Source organism: Vipera ursinii (assembly GCF_947247035.1).
Source record: "Vipera ursinii genome assembly, chromosome: 3".
Lineage (NCBI taxonomy): Eukaryota > Metazoa > Chordata > Lepidosauria > Squamata > Viperidae > Vipera > Vipera ursinii.
In genome coordinates, this window is record NC_139516.1 from 59,184,110 (window position 1) to 59,203,341 (window position 19,232).

General features: G+C 46.7%; 1 long non-coding RNA gene across 1 annotated transcript in view; it reads right to left on the bottom strand.

Moving 5' to 3' along the window:
- Nucleotides 1–236: 236 nt before the first annotated feature.
- LOC310638506 overlaps nt 237–19,232 on the bottom strand; it is a 609,545-nt gene continuing 590,549 nt past the window's right edge. The window contains exon 2 of the long non-coding RNA XR_014492116.1: nt 237–487. This is a non-coding gene — a long non-coding RNA (uncharacterized lncRNA). The remainder of the gene's footprint in view (nt 488–19,232) is intronic.

Consider the following 19,232-nt stretch of genomic DNA (forward strand, 5'->3'; position numbering starts at 1 on the left):
AGGTCAGTATTGGAAGAAGGAGGAACTGCCGACTATAGAAGAATGGACTTTAAAGGTTTCTGACCTGGCAGAGATGGCAAAGATATCGGCCTATTTGAAAGATCATTCGCAAGAACGCTATATTATGGAGTGGAGAAAATGGATTGAGTATATCCAGAACAAATACGGGACTAAGAAGTTTCATGTAGCATTTGAATAAGTCTTCCTTTTTTTCCCCTTTCTTTTTTATATATATATTTTTATATATTTTATATTAATAGTGTTTGTAGTTATCCTATATGAGCTAGAGAGTGATAGATTTTAGAGTTTACGGTTGTTAGCATATGGTTGTTTATGATTCTTTTTTTTTTGTTTTTTATACCTTGTACTTAGCTCTGGGAAGTCGGGGGGGAGGGGGGGACGGGTAAGGAGGGAGGGATAGGGGAGGGGTAGGGGGGTTTGTTAAAGATAAAATGTATGATAAAACTTTTCAATAAAAAAAAGAAAGCTGGGAAAACTGTGGATATGCAATTTATTTAATTATTCAGTTTTTATATAACCGCCCATCTCACATTTGTGACTCTGGGTGGCTTATAATTAAAAGATAAACAATGCCAAAGAATAAAAATAAAGCAACTATACAAGCAACAGCATTGTCATAACAAATAAAAACAATTGAAAGCCACATTTTACAATTGTCGGGAAAGCACAGTATTTCAAGATCAATATAGTCACTTTATGAGCTGCATATCACTCTTTTATCCAATGGTCCAATGGCAAAACTAGATCTTTAAAGCCATCAAGGTGGAAGCAGCCTAACCTAAATGATGTCCCATAGACAGGATGCATGGCAGAAACAGCCCTCCTCCTAAGTCTCATCTGATGATACTCTCTAGTGGATCAAACCCCCAACAAGCCTCTTCTGCAAAAGCTGATGGGACAGGTTGATGTCACTGGGGAGAGATGGTTCCATGCCTGGCAAGTTCTGTAGTTAAAAAAGTTGTAAAGTTATGTTTTTGCTCACCAAACAGAAAAAAGTAGCATGGCAAGTTGCAAGCTGCAGACCTAGCCAGTACGGGTCTCAACTATGCTGGGTTGGAACTTTGGGGTTCCAACACAGGATATCTGGAAAGCTGGTTGAGAGAGTCTTCTGTGTTGATTAGAAGCACTGGAACATACCTTCTAGCAGTGCTTTTTTTGTAAAAGAAAAAGGTGCCGGAACTCACACATGTCATACAACCCACCTTGCCTACCATACAAGGTTCCATCCAAAAAAGGTGCCGGAACTCCGTTCTGAGCGTTCTATGAGGAAAAAAGCCCTGCCTTCTAGAGTCTAGATGAGGCGTAGGCAACCTTGGCTCTTTTACGACTCATGGACTTCAGCTCCCAGAATTCCTGCTGAGTCAGGAATTCTGGGAGTTGAAGTCCATGAGTCATAAAAGAGCCAAGGTTGCCTACCCCTGGTCTAAGACAGATAAGAAATTTATTGATGTCAGTAGGCATATAATGGATGTTCCTACAAATTGACTGCCATTGGGAGCACCAAAAGCTACTGCCAGTGCCCTGCCTGCCCTCTCTTCTAATCTGGAAGAGATTCTCTGTTGTTCCATTTGTCTATTTTGAGGCAGGTGGTTAGTTATGAACAAAGCACTGGAATGCAGCAAGCCACCAAATATTTTTTTTCTAAGATTGCCTCTGTGACCCAAAGACATTCTCTGAAAAAAGGATGATCCACTAGACTGGAAAGTTATTTTATGGTGTGCCAGCTTATACACGTGAATAATTCATATGTCTAACAAAATATTTGTGTCCATCTGCAAGCATCTGAAACAAGATATAATTCTTTTACTTGAACTGAGGTTGTCTTCCCAAACTGATTGGGACACAGTGTCCCTACCTTAACATTTTCTTGCTTTGATTGGCTTGCTTTGTTACTTCCATCATTCACTTCCTGGGGTGCCCCAGAATAAGAGATCTTAGCTCTCAGGAAACAAGGAAACTTTTCATTGTCGTGAATTTACTGTATTTGGTCTGATGGGCTTTAGATCAAACTCGATGTGCATGAGCCATTTTCTGCTGTCAGTTCCCAACATTTTCCATCCAAAGTTGGCATGAATGAATAGGACAAAATTCCATAGAGATGTCTCCAAAACCAAGGAACTGTTCTCTTTCTGTATGTAAGACACAACACTTCTTTCTTTCTTTTTTTTACTTATTGGTAATGGTTGTTAGTTTTGATTTGTGTGTGTTTCTATTATCCTCAAATCACATGGCAGAAAGTAGAGAGGACCGACAGCTGGCATTCTGCTTATACTACAAGATCTCAAAGGAGCTTTTCTGAAAGAGGCTTGAGAGTCTATAACAATGCATTAAGCGGTCTTTTCAATCAGGGCTGTCTTAGCACACTCCAGGACAAGAATGAGGGTGTCTTTGGTTTATTTCCTTGCTAGAATATAAAAGTTGAGCATTTCAACAGCAATGGAAAACTGGCTGGGCCTCAAGAGAAGGTGAGTCTAAGGAAAGAAGTGTTAAACGCTCACTGTTGAGCTCCTATTTCTAATGCTGTCACTTAATCCTGCAGGAATTGCCATGCATTTTGCTTGTGAAAAGAGTAGTCTGTAGGTTTAACTTCCACATCCATGCAAGTTAATATGAAGCTTTCCATTCAAAGCCTTTGTATTGGCCCGTTCTGATTTTAGAAAGGCAATGATTTTAGAATAATATGGTAGGATCAGAAAGCCAGGTTTAATTAGACCCAGAATGAGGATGACATGGTTTAAGGGTTAGGCATCATGTAGACCAGCAGTGCCCAACCTTTCTGGCTCTGTGGACTGGGGGCGGTGGCGGCGGAGGCGGCGGCAGTGGGGGGGAGGGGAAAAGGACATGGTTGTACGCACACACACACACATACCACTTGTGCAAATGCAGTTTTGTGTGCTTGTGTGCTCACCTGCTGCTTGTGCAGTCCAGTTCCCTACTGGCCAAGGCCTGGCATTGGGCCATGGACTGGGACTTGGGGACCCCTGATGTATACTCTTGCACAAACCAGATGTCAACATTACATTACTATGATCTAAATGGCCCATATCTGGGTTACAAAATCCAGATGATTACTGCATAGCAACAAAGAATATCCTCATAGTTTATCTTTTCATTCTCTGATGATGGTGATATGAGGAGACTTACATATCATGTGAAAACCTAGCTTTTTAGAGAAGGTTGTAATGCTGGAAAAGGTGGAAGGAAAGAGAAGAAAATGACCAACATCAAGTAGATGGACTGACAGTGGCAATGGACACACCATTAAGAGACCTGAAATAACAGGTTAGGGAGAGATTATGGAAGAGATCTGTCTTTGTGGTTGACTTGACAGTGTGTAATCAGTGAATACTGAGCAGGTCATAACAGCAATATTTTAAAATCCTGCTGATGCTATTAGACAATTTGATGGACTTCTGTGACCATCGTATTCCATACTTTTATAACGTCTTCTGTTTGCCTTGCATTAAACCTTGCATTTTCTATCCCAATATCTGCACATTCCCAGAATACCTCCAAGATGATGAGAGAAAAACTTTTACCAACTCTGCTCTCCATTATTGGTGTAGATGTTATGCCTTGAAGCTCTGAGATTTTAGGTGCAAAGGAACTGTTCTTGCATTCAGTCCTTCTTAATCCCTGGTTCGAGGAAGACTGGCAATTCAGGACCCATTATTAAGAGTGAGATCTTATAGTTTAAAAGTTAGGCACTGGATTAAGCATTAGCAACTCAAAAGGTCACATCACGTTCCAAGTGAGTTGCTTTCTGACCATCTCATAGAATTAATGTGCATGATGAAATAACGGAATGTGGAAAAAGGCATGTATTCCATCATCATGTAAGAAGAGTGCACTAAAAGTAAAATTCAGTAAGCGAACAAGTAAACTTAAATATTACTACTCCAGAGAAAAGAGCTTGATCTACAGATGAGTAATCATATTTGTTACATTCAGTGAGTCTGACAGTATTTATTCTCCTACTAGATGTTTTATTAATGTTGTCACTCTGACTCTTGGGAAGTTCTGTTTTAACTGCCTCCCTGTATGACTGCTACTGCTGCTGTCATCATGGGCTATAGTATTTCCTAGTAGAGGTCAGAGACATCTGTTTGAACTGCAAAATATTTTGTAAACTCCATAATGAATGTAAGCTATCCTGCCTTTGAGTAAAGTGGGGGGGAAAGGATGATCTGTGCAAGCTGAACTGCAGTCTAGGATGAGAGATCCTGGAGAATTTTGTTTGGTCTGCACTTTCAAGTGAGTTGACCCAGTTTGTATTTCTGGGACTGATTGTCCTTTGAACTGTGTTCTATGAATTCTACATACAAAATCCACATTCATGAATTCTAAAATGCCCTTTCTAGAAAGGGTTATATAGAATGCATATGATAAGAAAACACATATAAGAGAAAGCTGGATTTAAGAAAATATATAAAATGTACTTTGCTGTACTTTTCAATACTCTTAATAGGGCAGAGATTAGACAGAATAATTTAAAACTGGAACTGTGCATGCAAGGCTGACATATGCTGGTAGAGACTTAAACGCACTGGTGTGCTTTAAGCAAAACTACACCAGACACAAACTTCCAAAGTGAATTTATTATTTCAGTATGCAAAAACATAAATAAGTCGAAGTAGTGTTGTAATGAAATATATACTTCCAGGTAGATAATGAAAAAGGAACGTGAGGTGTACAATCTAAAATCAACAAGTTAAAAAGAACTGCTAATTCACGGTAAGCCTAATTTCTTCAGTGAGGAATTCAAACATATTTTTGCTACTCTCCCCCCAAAATGTTAAAAATTTCTCTGCATGTCAAATAAATAAATAAATAAATAAATAAATAAATATAGTACCAACATCTATGAGATTAAAGTTGATTCAGTGATAAATTGTATTTAAGATAGCATTAGATTTCCCCAAAGAATTTATTTGAAAAAATGGAGATCACATATTCTTTCCTGGAAGGGTAAAAAATTTGAGGGTCCTACTGACCCGTACGATATGGTATGGTCGTATGATTATTTGGTAATCTTTTTTGGATAGTGAATATATATATATATATTTGTGGGAAAATTTGTTCAAGTTAAAGATGTTAATGTAAAATGGAACTGTATGTCAAGGCTTTGGAATTTGACTGTTTATCAGGTATTATTGTTATATGGAGCATAAAATCATATCGAGAAATGGGAAATGTGGCATTATTCCAGATGTTAAAGAATGTTATTGCAAATCTGTGATCTGTCTGTTTTAGAAAAGGCAATATTTCCTACTAAGTGAAGAACAGCCATATATGTTGCCACGGCAGAGATTTTTGTGATATTTTAGAATAATATTTTGTACTGTTCATATAATAGAAGTAACAAACCAGTGATTATTGATCAGTATAAAATGTGAGGACATTTTTTTCTCTTTTAGTTTAAAAGAGTAAACAAACAAGTAAACAAACAAACAAATATTTTCTCAACCGCACAACTGATTAGTGTTCTGAGTCTTAAATTATTATTTGTATTATTTTACTCTGAAGCTGGCTGAGAAGGCACATATATCAACACAAACATATATCAACCCGAATGAAGCCACTTTCCGTGGTTTCCAGTGATTCCTTAAAACATTGCACACATTCAGTGCTTTGTCGGCTCAGGGAAGGAGAACACCATCCAGCATTTTTAGTAATAGGGAGTCTGATTGTAAGTTTATGTTCTGACTTAAATACAAATTTGCGATAAAGACAGAGTTAGGAAAACGAACCCATTTTTAACCTGAGGACTGCCTGCAGAGGTTAGTCTGAATATTAAGTAATTCTTAAAGAGGAAAACAAACATTCCTCCTTTCTGGCACATATATATTTACGAAAAGTATGAAGTGATTGCAAACTACAATACTCCCTTGCTGTTGTCCTTTCCTTTGGCAGTGTCTATAGTTAAAGGTAAAGCTTTCCCTATCCAGTTGTGTCCAACACTAGGGCATGGTACTCGTCTCCATTTCTAGGCTGAGTGAGCCAGCGTTGTCCGAAGACATTTTCCGGGATCATGTGGCCAGCATGGCTATATGCCAAAGGCATGCGGAACGCTATTACCTTCCCACTGAAATGGTACCTATTAATCTATTTGCATTTGCCTGCTTTCGACCTACTGGGTGAGCAGGACTCCTGGCTACCTAGCAGTCTGCTATAGTCCTGCCCACCATAGTTCTAGACACACAGAAAACACAAATGTAGTTGTTGTTAGCTGCAAAGTCGTGTCCGACCCATCGCGACCCTATGGACAACGTTCCTCCAGGCCTTCCTGTCCTCTACCATCTTTTGGGGTCCATTTAAGCATGTGCAAAAACCTTTCAGATTTCTTCCCAGCATATACCATAGTTTCCGGCGTATAAGACGACTTTTTAACCCATGAAAATCTTCTCAAAAGTCAGGGGTTGTCTTATACACCGGGTGCTGAAACTTTAGGGACAGGGCTGGCTGGAAAACCTGGAGCAGATCTTCAATTTAGTCTGCGCAGGGAAAGCGGGACCAATTGGAGTAGAAGATGCAGTCTGATTTTTTACAGGCTGGGGTCTGGGCATCTTTCCTTCTAAAGTTGAAGAGCAGCTGTAGGCAGGTGGGGAATGCAAGAGCAACTTGAAAGGCAGGTGGGCAATACCAGAGCAGCTGCTTAGCTCTAAGGACACATTTGACTCAGGAACTGGGCGGGCTGGCTGGAAAACCTGGAGTGGATCTCCCATTTGGTCTTTTTTTTTAAAATCCCATTTATATCCCGCCCTTCTCCGAAGACTCAGGGCGGCTTACAATTTAAAGCACAAATCAATGTGCTTAGCAATAGCCTTCATTCTATGTATATGCCTGCTTATTAGAGCTTTCACCCCCCCCCCCAAGCAGCATTATTAAAAAGTCAGCTTATTGCTCCCAACAATCTGAATCCTCATTTTACCTACCTCGGAAGGATGGAAGGCTGACTCAACCTTGAGCCTGGTGGGATGCGAACCTGCACTAATTGCAGGCAGCTGGTGTTACTTAAGGCTCTGCGCAGGGAAAGCTTTAGAGTGAATTAGGAAAATAGGAAATGGTTGCTGGAATTGTGTAGTTTAACGAAGAGAAGGGTGAGGGGTGACATGATAGCAGTGATCCAATATCTCAGGGGCTTCCACAAAGAAGAGGGAGCCAAACTATTCTCCAAAGCACCTGAAAGCACAACAAGAAGCAATGGATGGAAACTACTCAAGGAGAGAAGCAACCTAGAACTAAGGAGAAACTTCCTGACAGTTAGAACAATTAACCAGTGGAACAACCTGCCTCCAGAAGTGGTGAATGCTCCAACACTGGAAGTTTTTAAGAAGAGACTGGACAGCCATTTCTCTGAAATGGTATAGGGTTTCCTGCCTTAGCAGGGGGTTGGACTAGATGACCTCCAAGGTCCCTTCCAACTTCTTGTTCTTCTTCTTGTTCTTCTTCTTGTTCTTCTTGTTCTTCTTCTTGTTCTTCTTGTTCTTCTTCTTCTTCTTCTTCTTCTTCTTCTTCTTCTTCTTCTTCTTCTTCTTATTATTATTATTATTATTATTATTATTATTAATATTATTATTATTATTAAGTTTAATCCACTTGCACTGTTTTATGTTTACATGTTTGATGACAAACAGCCTTATGTTTATAAGTGACAGTTTTCCTACTAAGTACCTGCATGTCATAAGCATTTGAATTAAAATTACCATATTAAAATCAAATCTGATGTTTTTTAATTTTTATTTGGTGTGCGTTGGAAGAGGGGTAGTCTTATACGGCGAGTATAGCCCAAACCCTATAATTTAACAGGAAATGTAGGGGGTCGTCTTATACGCCCAGTAGTCTTATATGCCGGAAAATACGGTAGCTAGCATAAGCAATGTATATTTGGGGTCTTATTTGAAGGAGGCAGTAACAAGCAGCCCTTTGCATGTGCAGTAAAAACTACTTTTTGATCCATTTTCTTTCCTAACTGCAGAAAGAACTGCAGTTATTTTTGGCTATTAGTTGCCAAGAATTTGTCAGAAGAAGAAGTTTTCTTTGGAGGATTGTTGCAGAGAATTATAAATCTTCAGGATGCTCTTCTTTCTCTGACAAAACATTCTGTAGTTTATTGTAGTTTATTGCTGTTCAATCAGAACTACCCATGCTCATTTTTCAGGTTTTAATTGTTGCCTTATACTATGTCTTATCTATTTCACTTTTTTTCTGAATCATTGAATTACTTCTCCCTGAATCTTTGCTGAAATGTTCCTAATAGTGAACACACACACACACACACACACACACACACACAATATCTATATATCTATATCTATATCTATATCTATATCTATATCTATATCTATATCTATATCGTAACGGTAAAGGTTCCCCCGCACATGCGTGCTAGTCGTTTCCAACTCTAGGGGCCGGTGCTCATCTCCGTTTCAAAGCTGAAGAGCCAGCACTTGTCTGAGGACGTCTCCGTGGTCATGTGGCCGGCATGACTAGATGCCAAAGGCGCACGGAATGCTGTTACCTTCCCACCGTAGTGGTCCCTATTTATCTACTTGCATTTTTACGTGCTTTCGAACTTCTAGGTTGGCAGAAGCTGGTGTTGTGACTCAGGGCCAGCCTGTGGGTCCGGCAGCCGGCTCAGATGTCTCGGATGACTCAGATGAGGGGGAGGAGGAGGGTGTGGAAGACGAACTGGCTGATGACGGCTTGGAGGCTTCGCAGAGCCCCCAGCCGGGGCCCTCTTCTCAGCTGCGTGAGCCCGATAGTGCGGAGGATGATGACCCACAGCTGGCCCTGTTCAAGGACGCCCGACGCAGGAGGCAGTCGAGCAGGACCAAGCAGAGAAAGGCTGTGGGACTCCTCGGGAGGAGGCACAGGGAGACCACGCCCTGAACTCTAAATAAAAGGAGTGTTTGGGGAGGGGCTGGTTGCTGAAAGCAACCCTTCCGTTTGAGGATTCAAGTTCCAGTGTTTTTGTTTCTTGTTCTGTTGTTTGAGTAATAAATCTTGGCAGACGCTTTTCAGCCTCAGACGCTCTCCAGTCTCTACTGTTTGAACAGGGGTTTGCCTTATTGCAAGGCCGGTAGCAGGCTGGTTCAGAACAGTTTGCTTTCAGCCACCCACCCCTTACTACTACGATGGAGCAGCTACGTGCCGAGAATGCTCAGCTCACCCAGCAACTCACTTTGCTGGCAGCTCAGGTGGCTCAACTGCAAGCTCAGGTACATGCTGCACCCCCACCCAGGAGGAAATGTCAGATAGCAATGCCGGATAAATTTGCTGGCAATCCAGAACTGTTTCCTGCCTTCCTAGGACAATGCCAGCTTTTTATCAGCGTGAGAGCAGCTGATTTCCCCACTGACCGGGATAAGGTGGGATTCGTGTTAAGCCTTCTGTCGGGGGATGCAGCTCGTTGGGGCACGCCTCTGCTGGCACAACCTAGCCCTTTGTTGGATAACTTTGGGGGGTTTTGTGACCATATGCGCCTAATGTACGAGGACCCAATTAAGGCGCAGACTGCCACCCGACGCCTGAAAGCTCTGAGGCAGGGTCAGCGCCCCCTACAGGCCTATATCAGCGATTTCCGGCTGCTTAGCCAGGATTCCGCCTGGAATGAGGCTGCGCTCGTGGATGCCTTCCAGGATGGTTTGTCGGAGGAGATGTTGGATGAGCTGGCCCGTGTGGACATTCCCTCAGACCTGAATGGGCTGATCCATCTTTGTCTGCGGATCGATGCCCGGCTGCAGCAGCGAAAGAGTCACCGTGCCACCCCACAGACCCCTGCCGCCCCTGTTGAGCGTGAGCCCCCAGTCCAGAGGGAGGAGCCAATGGAGCTGGGTGCCGCCAGGTCCCGTCTCTCGGTGACGGAAATGGACAGACGACGATCGGGGGGGTTGTGTTTTTACTGTGGGGACCCTGGACATTTGGCTGCTTCTTGCCCAAAGAAGCGTCAGCGGGCATCAGTGACCAAGCCTGCCCCGAGAAAGTCCCCTACTTTGCTGTCGGGAAACGGCCCGAGCCCGATCTAGACGGTGTGATAGATCGGGCGACCCACAACGACCACGCCGAGCGTCGCCGTTCCGACGGTGCCTGTGAACCTCCACGGCATTTGATTTTGGAGGCACGTCTGATAGTTCCTGGCAAGCCAGAGGGGATTCCGGTCCATGCCTTAATTGACTCTGGGGCTACCACTAACTTTATGGACTCGGCCTTTGTGGCCAAATGGGCTGTTCCCCAGTGTCCGGTGGATCCGCCCATGCTAGTGGAGACTATCGATGGTCGAGTGCTCCTGTCCGGGCCTATTACGGCCGCCACGCAACCAGTGTGTATGGCCATCAGTTCCCATGTGGAGGCCATCCAGTTCTACATCACTTCGGATCTGCACTTCCCCGTGGTCTTGGGACTGGCGTGGCTCCGGGCGCATGATCCACAGATCTATTGGTCTCAGAACTTGGTCACCTTCCCAAGTTTGCAGTGCGTGGACCACACCCGCCATATCTGTGCCTGCCAGGTGGAGGGTTCCCCAGGGGTTTCCTTGCCTCCCGAACTGTCCGACTTTGCTGATGTGTTCAGCGAGTAAGAGGCGGATCAATTACCCCCGCACAGGCCCTATGACTGCTCCATTGATCTAGTCCCTGATGCGCCTCTCCCAGTGGGGCGTTTGTACTCCATGTCGGAGCCCGAGTTGGCTGCATTGCGGGACTTCCTGACAAAGAATTTGGCTCGTGGTTTCATCCGGCCCTCGTCCTCGCCAGTGTCTGCGCCCGTGCTCTTCGTCAAAAAGAAGTCGGGCGAGTTACGGCTTTGCTGTGACTACCGGAAACTCAACACCATCACGGTGCGTAACCGTTACCCGCTGTCCCTCATCCCCGAGCTCTTGGACCGACTCCGGGAGGCTAAGATCTTCACGAAACTGGACCTGCGTGGAGCTTACAACCTCGTCAGGGTTCGGCCGGGTGATGAGTGGAAGACGGCGTTTGGTACTCGCTATGGACATTTCGAGTACATGGTGATGCCGTTTGGCCTGACCAACGCCCCCGCTGTGTTTCAGCATTTTATGAACGACATATTTCGGGATCTGTTGGACCAGTTTGTCGTGATTTATCTGGATGACATCCTGATTTACTCCCCGTCGCGTGAAGTGCATCATCAGCATCTCCGTCAGGTCCTGCAGCGCCTCCGGGAACATCGGCTGTTTGCCAAGTTGGAGAAGTGCCAGTTCTACCAGGTGACCATCGATTTCCTGGGTCACCGCATTTCTCCTGAGGGCATCGCCATGGAGCCGAGTAAAGTTGAGTCGTTGCAGAGTTGGCAACCCCCGCGTCACGTGAAGGATGTTCAGCGACTTCTTGGATTTGCCAACTACTATCGAACATTCATCCCTGGCTTTGCTGCCTTGACAGCCCCCCTCACCCGGCTCCTGCAGAAGAAGACTCGGTTCCAGTGGAACGCCCCCGAACAACAGGCGTTCCAGGCTTTGAAGGACGCCTTCATGAAGGAGCCCATCTTGAAGCATCCTGACCCGCAACGGCCGTTTGTCGTGGAGGCGGATGCCTCCGACATTGCCATTGGGGCCGTGTTACTCCAGGCAACGACGCCCAGCGGTACCCTTTTCCCTTGCGCGTATCACTCTCGGAAATTGAACCCCTCGGAGCGCAACTATACCATCTGGGAGAAGGAGCTGCTGGCCATCAAGGCGGCGTTCGAGGCTTGAAGGCATCATCTGGAGGGGGCGTGGCATCAAATCGAGGTCCGTACGGACCACAAGAATCTGGAAAGCCTGCAGACCGCTCGGAATTTGAACCAACGCCAGATCCGGTGGTCCCTTTTCTTTGCGAGGTTTGACTTCCGGGTGCGGTACATACCAAGCGGGCACAACCAGAGAGCGGATGCTCTGTCCAGGAAGCCCGAATACACCCGAGTGGAAGACAAGCTTCTGCCCAGGACAGTGATTCCCGTCGAGTCTTTTGCTGCGGTGCGGGAGCCAGTTGATATACGGGCTCGGATCCGGGAGGCGCAGCAGCAGGAGGCATGGGTGGCTCAGCGGAAGGAAGAGGTGGGGCCAGATTCGCCTTGGTCGGTCACGGATGGACTTTTGTATTATCGTGACCGGCTCTATGTTCCGGGAGGGCCACTCAGGGGACTCGTCCTCAGCCAGTGTCATGATAACCCGGCTGCGGGGCATTTTGGCCTGTTCAAGACTCTGAACCTGGTCTCCCGTACCTTCTGGTGGCCCCGAGTCCGACACGACGTCCAGTCTTATGTCACCTCCTGCATCCCATGCAGGCAGGCCAAGTCAGCGACAGGGGCCCCGCCTGGTTTACTGCAGCCTTTGCCAACACCCAAGAGACCCTGGGGGGCTGTGTCCATGGACTTTCTGACGGATCTACCCCCATCCTCCGGCTTCACGACAGTGTTTGTGGTGGTGGACATGCTGACCAAGATGGCGCACTTCATCCCCTGTCGCGGCTTACCGTCAGCTCGCTCCACTAGTCGCATGTTCATCCAACAGGTGTTTCGGCTGCACGGCCTCCCCGATAGAGTCGTCTCCGATAGGGGGGCCCAGTTTACAGCCCGCTTCTGGCAGGAGTTGATGCGTGCGTTGGTCATTAAGGTTTGCCTCTCGTCCGTGCATCATCCTCAAACTGACGGGGGTACCGAGAAGGTCATCGGTATCTTAGAGCAGTATCTGCGCTGCTACGTCAACCTGCAGCAGGACAATTAGGTGGACTATTTGGCCATAGCCGAGTTTGCTTTTAACAACTCGCAGCACACCTCCACGCAGATGACACCGTTCTTGGCCAATGTGGGTTATCACCCCCGGTTTTTCCCCCTTTCTCCCGTGGACTCACCAGAGCCGGCAGCGAACGACTTCATGGCGGAGTTACAGGCGATCCATCGGTTGGTGCGACGGCAGCTGGAGAAGGCCAAGGCCGACTACAAGAGGTTCGCCGATCGGTCGAGAAGGGATACGCCTCCACTATCGGTGGGGGATCGGGTCTGGCTGTCCACCAGGAACCTACCATCCACACGGCCGGCGAGAAAGCTGGACCACCGTTACCTTGGACCGTTCCCAGTCGAGGCTGTCATCAATCCGGTCGCCTATCGTTTAACTCTGCCACGTTCCCTGCGCGTGCACCCCGTCTTCCATCGGTCCTTGTTGGTCCCCGAACAACCAGCTTGTCCACTTCGCCAAGCGGAACCTCCCCCATCAGGACCTCGTGATGGAGGCAGCACCCCCGAGTACGAGGTCGCCAGCATCAGGGATTCCCGTTGGTTGAAAGGTCGCTTCCAGTACCTGATCGAGTGGAAAGGGTACGGGCCGGAGGACTTCACATGGGAAGACGCGACTGCCGTTCATGCCCCTGCGTTGGTGACTGCTTTTCACGAACAATTCCCATCCCGACCGCATCCGGATCGGCAGCCCCGGGGGAAGGGCCCTGCGGTGCGGGATAGTGTTGTGACTCAGGGCCAGCCTGTGGTTCCGGCAGCCGGCTCAGATGTCTCGGATGACTCAGATGAGGGGGAGGAGGAGGGTGTGGAAGACGAACTGGCTGATGACGGCTTGGAGGCTTCGCAGAGCCCCCAGCCGGGGCCCTCTTCTCAGCTGCGTGAGCCCGATAGTGCGGAGGATGATGACCCACAGCTGGCCCTGTTCAAGGATGCCCGACGCAGGAGGCAGTCGAGCAGGACCAAGCAGAGAAAGGCTGTGGGACTCCTCGGGAGGAGGCACAGGGAGACCACGCCCTGAACTCTAAATAAAAGGAGTGTTTGGGGAGGGGCTGGTTGCTGAAAGCAACCCTTCTGTTTGAGGATTCAAGTTCCAGTGTTTTTGTTTCTTGTTCTGTTGTTTGAGTAATAAATCTTGGCAGACACTTTTCAGCCTCAGACGCTCTCCAGTCTCTACTGTTTGAACAGGGGTTTGCCTTATTGCAAGGCCGGTAGCAGGCTGGTTCAGAACAGCTGGGACGAGTAACAGGTATATCTATCTATCTATCTATCTGTCTATCTATCTATCTATCTATCTAATCACACATAAACATATATATATAATGTTTTCCTTTCTTATTCTTTTTTCTATCTTCCTTTTTTGGCTTTTTTTCTTTTCTTTTTTCTTTTTCACATTTACTATAGGATTATTTTGAGAGCATTTCTTATTATAGATGTAATTTAAAAAACAAAACCTTTTTTTAAAAAAAGGAAGAGACAGGACTCCCAGATAGCTTGCACAACTACTTCTGAGCTGGCACAGGTAGAAATCAACAATTTTTAAGACATCATATAATAATCAATGTAGTGAAACCTGGCTTTGAGTTGCAGGAGTGAACAGGCAAACCAGTATTTTTGTCAATGGCATGTAAAAAAAGACCTGGAAGAGACTCTTTCTAGAGCTTCACAGTATTTATCTGATAGTTATGCAGCATGTGTGCTTTACTCTGGCAAGATTCCTGTCTACAGGAGAACAGCAATAAAGAAACTACTTTGAGCAATTAATCATGTTTTTCTTGGTTCCAGGCACCTGATAATAAGTACTGTTTGAATGTTTGAGATAGTAGAGGAAACAAATCAGTCCAGATCTCTCCCCTTTGATATTTTTATTATATTATCTGAGTTTATTTGTGCATAGAATACATATTTCCATTTTATAAGGCACTTAAATCAGAATATAATCTTAGTATTATGGGTTGAATTTATTATGACATACAACTACCTCAGGCTGTATGGGTTATTGTTTGTAACTGTTGCATTTTCACCAACATAATTTGGTGATTTATTTTGTGTTGACTATGGTTCTTCATATACCTTTAAGCTGAAATTTAACAGTGATTAAAAATAATGTGATAGAATATATTTGCAACCAATTAATGCTGTCTCAGAAGCTATAATCTCTACACTGTTTTGAAATCCCTGGTTTATTCATCTGTATGATATTCTTTTATTGTGTTTTCATGCTGTTTCTTGTACTTGTTTATATATTTTTTAAATGCTTAATAAAATAAACAAACAAAAAACTACATATGGTCCTGCAGAAATTGTAACCTACTATATTTTCCTAGAGAAAATTGTATTTTCCTTTTCTGAATTATTTGCTTTACATTTATATACAGTTTTGCCTTTGGGAAACAGAACTCAAGGGAACTGTGTTTCTCCTAAAGCATGATAACAATTAAAATTAAAATGAGTTTACAGGCTGAAAAGAAAGAGAAACATCACTCATGTATTTTAGAACTGCAAGTCAGTTTGATGAAGCAGTCTCCAAAACTGGTGTGACTAATCTGTTAATTCAGCTCTTCCTAAACTTCTGAAAGTTGAATCCCTCTTAGGAAAATGAAAACAATCATGCCTTCTGGAGCCCTGCCTTGTGTCATCAGGACTCTTCAAAATCAGCAGAGCAAATAGGAGAAGCTGCTTAGATCTTTGTTAATATCACACTTTTGTTTTTGAATGCACAGTAATGAGAAATCGAATACTGTAGTCCAATCTTCCCCAACGGCAGTGGGTTTGGAGCTAAACTTCTTGAATATCTAGTCAACATAGTTATTGACAAGAAATTCTGGCTAGCACCTCTATAGCTATTGTGTAGTGGGTCCGACTCAAGGAAGAGACGCCAGCTGGTGTGTGAGTTCAGCTCTTTATTGGAAGGGGGTAGTGAACTGGGGAATGAGGGTTACCTGGCTTCCTTAAATACCTAGCCAGGTAAGCGGACAGCCAATGGGGTTGGCCTTAGGTTTCCCGCCAAAACTAGGTTTCCCGTTGAAACCGTTCAGGCCAACACCCCCTGGTGGCTGTTGCTATGCAGGTGCCTGCATACATAACACCCCTCCCCCCTTAGAGAAGAACCATATAACAATTAACAACTTGCAACTACTACAACTATCTATACTGAGTCAACAATAATAAAAAACACAACGATGCCACTGTGTGTGGGTCACTTGCACACATAGTCCGACAGGTAGGCAGGTGTCCTGTGTGGTCGGGTGGATCGTCTGGGTGTGGTCGGGCCCTGGGCTTGGACCGTGGGTTCTTGAGGCCTTTGTGCAGGGTTGCAAGGAGCCGGGATCAGAAAGTCCTCCTCCTCTGGTCCCTGGTCTGTGATGTCCCCGGCTGGGTTGACCTCTCCTGGAGTGTGGTCCTCCTGTTGGGCATGTGTGTTGTGTTCAGGGACGTGTGTGATGCACTCAGGGATGTGTGTGATGTGCTCAGGGACCCTTCCTCTGAGCTGGTCGATGTGTCGCCTTATGCGTCTGTCCCCCTCCACCCCCACAATGTATGAGAGGGGTCCTGTTTTCTCGACCACTGTCCCCGGAACCCATGGATGTCCAGCCCTGTAGTTCCTTGCCCAGACCAGGTCCCCCACGTTGAGAACTCTGTGTGTGGGTGATGATGGCAATGGTGATGATGGTGATGCTGGTGGTGATGATGGCCTTCCGGTCTCGGCTGCTACCCGGTCTGGGTGTAGACGGTCCAGATTGGTGATGAGGCGCCGTCCCCATCGCAGTTCTGCTGGGCTGTTCCCGGTAGCCACACATGGTGTTGTGTGTTGGGCGAGTAAGAATTTCGCCAGTCTGTGATGCCAGTCCCTGCTGATGATGCGCCGGAGTGCGTCTTTGGTCGTCCTTACCATCCGTTCGGCCTGCCCATTGGTTGATGGATGGAAAGGCACGGAAGTGGCATGCCTAATCCAGTTCGCCTTCAAGAATGCCTGGAAATCAGTAGCGGTAAACTGAGGCCCGTTATCAGACACAATTACGTCGGGGAGGCCGTGTGAGGCAAAGAGAGCTCTGAGCACCTGGATTGTCCTCCCCGAGGTCATGTTGGGAACAGGGACTACCTCTAAGCACTTGGAGTGACTGTCTACCACTAGTAAAAATAGGTGGCCCTGGAATGGCCCTGCATAGTCAATGTGGATGCAGGACCATGGCGTGTGTGTGGCCTCCCACCGGTGTACTGGTGCATGTGGCATTTCTGGCCTGGATCTCTGACACATGTAACAGGCCTTGACCTGATCCTCAATTTCCTTGTCCAACCCCGGCCACCAGAGGTAGCTCCTAGCCAGTGCCTTCATCCTGACCACCCCCGGGTGCCCTTCGTGTAAGGAATCCAGTACCCTGGCACGTAGTGTGGGTGGAATGATGACCCTGCTACCCCAAAGGAGGCACCCCTTGTGTGTGGAGATTTCATCGTGTCTAATGAAATAGGCCTGAAACTCTGGTCCCGGGGATTTGTCCTGCCACCCTGTGCAAACCCATGAGTGCACCCTGCCCATGATGTTGTCTGTGGCTGTGTGGCTGGCAATGTCCTTAGCAAGAACTGGACACTCGGGTAGTTCCTGCAGGGCTAGGATCTGTGTGGCTGGTGCTGGGTCTGGATCCTGTGTGTCTAAAGGGAGCCTACTTAGACCGTCTGCGTGGCCCATCTCCTTCCCTGGCTTGTGCACCAGCTTGCAATTGTAGGCTGCAAGGAAGATGGACCACCGGAGCATCCTGGGGGACAGAATTTGGGGGGTCTGCCTGTCTGTTGTGAACAGGCCCAGGAGTGGTTTGTGGTCCGTGAAGACAGTGAACTCCCTGCCATATAAGTAATCGTGGAATTTCTTGATTCCTGCCACGATTGCCAGGGCTTCTTTGTTAATTTGGGCGTAGTTTCTTTCTGCTCCAGACAGTGTCCTGGAATAGTAGGCTATGGGGATTTGTGCCCCGTTGGGCTCAAGGTTACTGAGAACAGTGCCCACACCGTAAGGGGATGCATCACAGTTGATGCAAATGGGCTTGGACTCGATGAAATGGGTTACTGTGGACTTGTCTGACAGTAATGCCTTCAGTGCCTTGAAACTCTGGTCATGGGTGGCCGTCCAGGCCCATGTTGGCTGCTTGTCCAGCAACCTGTGGAGCAGTTCAGTGATGGCTGCCTTGTGTGAGAGGAATGTATGATAGAAATTCAGCAGACCCAGGAATGCCTGAAGCTCTGCTTTGTTCTTGGGTGTGGGTGCTAGTTTGATGGCCCTCACCTTGGATTCTGTGGGGTGGATCCCCCTGGCGTCTACTCTGAACCCCAAGAATTCTGTGGAAGGGACACCTATGCTGCATTTTTCCCCTTTGAGACCAGCTGTGCGCAGCCTTGACAGCACCTCCCTGAGCCTACCTGCCAGTTCCTCTGCTGATACTCCTGCGATCAGGATGTCATCAAACTAGGGGCAGACTCCAAGAATGCCCTTGAGTGTCTTTTCCATAACCTCCTGGAAAATGCCGGGAGCAATGCTGACTCCAAACTGCAGTCTGTTCACCCGGAACGCCCCCCTGTGTGTTACTATGGTTTGAATGTCAGCTGTTTCCCTAGTGACCGTGAGTTGCTGGTACGCCTGCGCAAGATCGAGCCTTGCAAAGATGGTGCCGCCTTGGAGGGAAGTGAGAACGTGGCTGACCGCAGGAACCGGGTAAGCGTGCGTGTTTAGGGCGCGGTTCACCGAACACTTATAGTCAGCGCAGATCCTTATTTCACCATTGGATTTGAGGGGAGTTACGATAGGGGTTTCCCACTTCCCTCCATCTACGGGCTCTAAGATTCCCTGGGCCACCAGCTTGTCTAGTTCGCGCTCGATTTTGTGTTTGAGCGCGAAAGGGACTCGCCGCGGCTGGACCCTAACGGGGGAAACGTTCGAGTTAAGCTTGAATGATATGGGGCCCCCGGTGTACCTGCCCAACAACTCATCGAAGACATCTGCAAACTCCCGGCAGACGACCTCAACGGAGTCCCCCTGGATCCGATGGATCCCGGATACTGTGATTCCCAGGGCCTCAAACCAGTCCAGCCCGACCAGGCTGGCTCTGCGGCCCTCTACCACTACAATGTCCAGATGCCCTTTGCAACCCTTAAACCCCACTGAAATGGTGGCCTCCCCCTTCACCTTGACCGGCAAATTCTGAAAATTGGTCAGGGTTAATTTATTAGGCTGTAATTTAATCCGTTGCTTGCTCCGGCTAATTATGTGATTAAGGGTCTCGTCTGAAATAATCAAGACCGCTGATCCGGAGTCAAGCTCCATGCTGCATGGGACGCCTTGCAAACAGATTGTTAATCTAATTTTGGGTTTGAGTAGCCGGCGGCTACCTGTGTGGTTAATGGCCAGCCGGCTCTCGACATAGCCAATTTGCGTTTTGGTGGGGGCCCCAGTACCTTTGAATGGCGGTTCCTCCGGCTGCAGCTCGTGGATC